At 37.7% G+C, this 4,414-nt stretch overlaps 1 protein-coding gene across 2 annotated transcripts in view; it reads left to right on the top strand.

The window, feature by feature from the left end:
* Window positions 1-266: 266 nt before the first annotated feature.
* The window catches only part of LOC137624940 (peptide transporter family 1-like), a 47,668-nt gene continuing 43,520 nt past the window's right edge, over window positions 267-4,414 (top strand). The window contains exon 1 of one of the 2 annotated variants that reach the window (XM_068355882.1): window positions 267-366. The gene's annotated coding sequence lies outside the window, so the exon portion shown is untranslated. The remainder of the gene's footprint in view (window positions 367-4,414) is intronic. The other variant, XM_068355875.1, reaches the window with a different exon arrangement.

The raw sequence follows: 4,414 nt of genomic DNA, 5'->3' as shown, positions 1-4,414 counted from the left end.
TCTTGAAGTGAAGTAAACCTTCTTGAAGTGAAGAAAAATATTTTTGAAGTGAAGGAAAGTAGTCTTAAAGTGAGGAAAATACACTTACAGTGAGGAAGATATTCTTGAAGTGAAGAAAATATTCTTAGTATGAGGAAAATATTCTTGAATTGAGTAAAACATTCTTGAAGTGAGGAAAAGACGCTTGGCAAAACGACCACGGAAACCCGGGACTTTCTCCTCTTCTTCTTCATCAACTTCTCTACAGGTCTCGAGGGAAGTATAGTTAGACTCCAACACGCAGGCAACCCTCAGTCTCTCGCTTACCTTGGTGGAGGAAGGGTGTGCCACGTCTCCACTCGACACTATTATCGCCCGAGGTGTGAGGTGTACTTTCATCTAATCAAAAGTGTTTTAGGCAGTTCATATATATAAAAGATTTCATTTTGGATAATTTCTTTATACTAAAACGTGGTTCAATCTTGGATCTACCAGTTTATAAGTATTTGGATTTCTTTGAGGTTCAATTTTATTCATTTGTATACTTTGTGTGTCTTGGCGAATATTCACTAATGACAGGATGTGTTAGATTTCCTAAAGTGTCAGAGGATTGTTGTTGGTGAGTTATCGAGGTATTAATAGAGGTGGTTGTATGAAAATAGATCGTGTGTATTTGTGTGATTATTATTATACTACGTCTAGATATAATAATAATAATAATAACAACAATAATAAAGTTGTGGTAGCCGACTGGAAGCGTTCCTACTTGGCAATCTGTTGGATGGAATTCGAGACCCACTTAAGCCCGAAAGTTTTTTTTCTTGTGTCTGCAACCTCACCATTCCTGTGAGCTTGGGATTTGGGAGTTTGGGGGAGATAATATATCTACTTACCCTCCCTGGTCCTAGCATGGGTGGAGAGGGGCCCTGGGTGCTGGTCATATGTTATATGGTGCCAGTCTCTAGAGCATTGTCCTGCTAGCTCAGGTAATGTCACTGTCCCCTTGCCTCTGCCATTCATGAGTGGCCTTCAAACCTTTAAAGGTAACCAAATAATGTTCCTGATAATGGAAACTGAATCATGATCATGATAATGGAAACTGAATTGTGTTTCTGATAATGGAAACTGAATCATGATCATGGTAATGGAAACTAAATCATGTTCCTGATAATGGAAAGTGAATCGTGTTTCTGATAATGGAAACTGAATCATGATCATGATAATGGAAACTGAATCACGTTCCCGATAATGGAAACTGAATCATGACTCATGATAATGGAAACTGAATCATGATCATGATAATGGAAACTGAATCATGATCATGATAATGGGAAACTGAATCATGATTCTGTTCCTGATAATGGAAACAAAATTGTGTTCCTGATAATGAAAGAAAACCCGTGCTCATAATAACACAAAACGGAATGCTGTTCCTGATAATGGAAACAGAATCATGGTCCTACTATTGGAAACAAAAATCATGTTCCCGATAACAGAAGGAGAATCAAGTTCCTGATAATGGAAACAAAATCGTGTTTCCTCATGACGGAAACCGAATTGAGTTCCTGATAATGAAAGCAAAATCGAATATCTGATAATGGAAAACATAATGAGGTTTCCTGATAATGGGAAAAAATTGAGTCCTGATCATAGAAAGAGAATCATGTTCCTGATAACGGAAACAAAATCGAATTCCTGGTCACTAGAAATAGAATCCTGTTCTGATAATGGAAACAAAATCGTGTTCCTGATAATGGAAACCAAATCATATTCCTGATAATAGAAACAAAATTAAGTTTCTGGTCATAAAAACAGAATCATGTTCTCGATAATGGCAAATAAAATAGAGTTCCTGACCATAGAAATAGAATCCTGTTCTTATAATGGACACAAAATCGTGTTCCTGATAATGGAAACCAAATCGAGTTCCTGATCATAGAAACAGAATAATGTTCCTAATAATGGAAACACCAAATCGAGTTCCTGATAATGGCAACAAAACCGAATTCATGATCATAGAAACAGACTAATGTTCCTAATAATGGAAACAAAATCGAGTTTCTGATATTGGAAATAATATTGATTCCTGATCATAGAAACAGAATCATGTTCCTGATAATGGACACAGAATCATGTTCCTGATAATGGAAATAAAATCGAGTTCCTGGCTATAGAAGCAGAATCATGTTCCTGATAATGGAAACAGAATAGTGTCCCTGATAATGGAAACAAAATAGAGTTCCTGATAACGGAAACAGAATCATGTTCCTGACCATAAAAATAGAATCATGTTCTGATAATGGAAAACAAAATCGTGTTCCTGAATAATGGAAACAGAATCATGTTCCTGATAATGGAAACAAAATCATGTTCTTGGTATCGAAAACAGAAATAAAGTTCCTAATAATGGAAACGGAATCGTGTTCCTGCTAATGGAAACAAAACAGTATTCTTTAAAAACGATTATATAAATGGTATCGGACACTTTGTGAATCCTAAACCTTGGGGATGTATCTTAAGAAAAGTTCCCAATAGTTAAAAGTTTTGTGGTTGTTCTGGAAATCTTTTTCTGGAACATTTAACCTTGCGTTTGTTCGTGTTACGTAATTCGTTTTTTATTTTTTAAGAGTTCCATGACTTGTAACCGCAATCAGGAAGTCCGTGTTTTACTAATGCACGTCATGTATCATGCATCGTCTCCATCTTAAGATGCATCATGTATCACATGAGATACGTTTGATTTCGACTCTGCGACTCTTACGAAGAAAGTGCATAATTATAGTTCATGGCAAGACATTCCCTTTATCTGAACCTGATCGAAAGGGTTAACATTGTTTTTTCGTCACAGTTCTCTATATATGTGGCGTAGCGTAGCACATACCCTGAGGTTAAAACATACCACTGCAACACTGCAAGTCCTGTCGAGTACCTAACAACTTCATTTCTCTCTCTCTCTCTCTCTCTTCTCTCTCTCAGTCTCTCTCTCTCTCTCTCTCTCTCTCTCTCTCTCTCTCTCTCTCCCCAAGTTATTGGCTACTACCTTCTTTATGATCTCCCACCCTCCAGTTGCCCAAAACAACAATCACTCGAGAAATAAATCGTAGACGCTCTACCCGTGCTGCCATCTATGAGTTGCTATTAGCAGATGGTTTTAGGAAAGACCTTGGCGTATCCTGAATACTGGTAGAGTTTCTGTTCATTGTTTTGCCTCTTTTAATTGAAACAGTGTGTGTGTGTGTGAGAGAGAGAGAGAGAGAGAGAGAGAGAGAGAGAGAGAGAGAGAATAAATTGTTTGCATTGTGTCAGTTAGAGTGTATTTTATGACATTGAAGAGAAATCACGTTTTCCCTGAGAGAGAGAGAGAGAGAGAGAGAGAGAGAGAGAGAGAGAGAGAGAGAGAGAGAGAGAGATAGAGAGAGAGAGAGAGAGAGAGAGAATAAATTATTTGCATTGTGTCATTTAATATGTATTTTATAACTGAAGAGAATTAACGTTTTCCCTGAGAGAGAGAGAGAGAGAGAGAGAGAGAGAGAGAGAGAGAGAGAGAGAGAGAGAGAGAGAGAGAGAGAATAAATTATTTGCATTGTGTCATTTAATGTGTATTTTATAACTGAAGAGAAATAACGTTTTCCCTGAGAGAGAGAGAGAGAGAGAGAGAGAGAGAGAGAGAGAGAGAGAGAGAGAGAGAGAGAGAGAGAGAGAGAGAGAGAGAGAATAAATTATTTGCATTGTGTCATTTAATGTGTATTTTATAACTGAAGAGAAATAACGTTTTCCCTGAGAGAGAGAGAGAGAGAGAGAGAGAGGAGAGAGAGAGAGAGAGAGAGAGAGAGAGAGAGAGAGAGAGAGAGAGAGAGAGAATAAATTGTTTGCATTGTGTCAGTTAAAGTGTATTTTATAACAAGAGAAATCACGTTTTCCCAGAGAGAGAGAGAGAGAGAGAGAGAGAGAGAGAGAGAGAGAGAGAGAGAGAGAGAGAGAGAGAGAGAGAGAGAGAGAATTCTTTGTAATGTGTCAAGGCATACATAAAATGAAAATAAAAAGGCGAGAATCCACTGTTTACAACGGCACTGCTAAAACACACTTGAGTTTGCAAGGACACGTACCAAAGCCAATATCGACAAAAAATAGCCGAGACCTTCAAGGAAAGAACGGTACTAGTTTTTGTTATTTTCTTACAAGGACATATACAATCATTATTACCTCCAAGGAGTTTATATATTTCATCATCATCATCATCATCTCCTACGCCTATTAACGCAAAGGGCTTCGGTTAGATTTCGCCAGTCGTCTCTATCTTGAGCTTTTAAATTAACACTTTCCCATTCATCATCTCCTACGCCTATTGACGCAAAGGGCCTCGGTTTGATTTCGCTAGTCGTCTCTATCTTGAGCTTTTAAATTAACATTTCCCCATTCATCATCTTCTCCGACG

This window comes from Palaemon carinicauda, chromosome 2 (genome assembly GCF_036898095.1).
Source record: "Palaemon carinicauda isolate YSFRI2023 chromosome 2, ASM3689809v2, whole genome shotgun sequence".
Taxonomy (NCBI): Eukaryota; Metazoa; Arthropoda; class Malacostraca; order Decapoda; family Palaemonidae; genus Palaemon; species Palaemon carinicauda.
The sequence above is the reverse complement of the archived record's forward strand: the minus strand, read 5'-3'. Positions and strand labels throughout refer to the sequence as shown.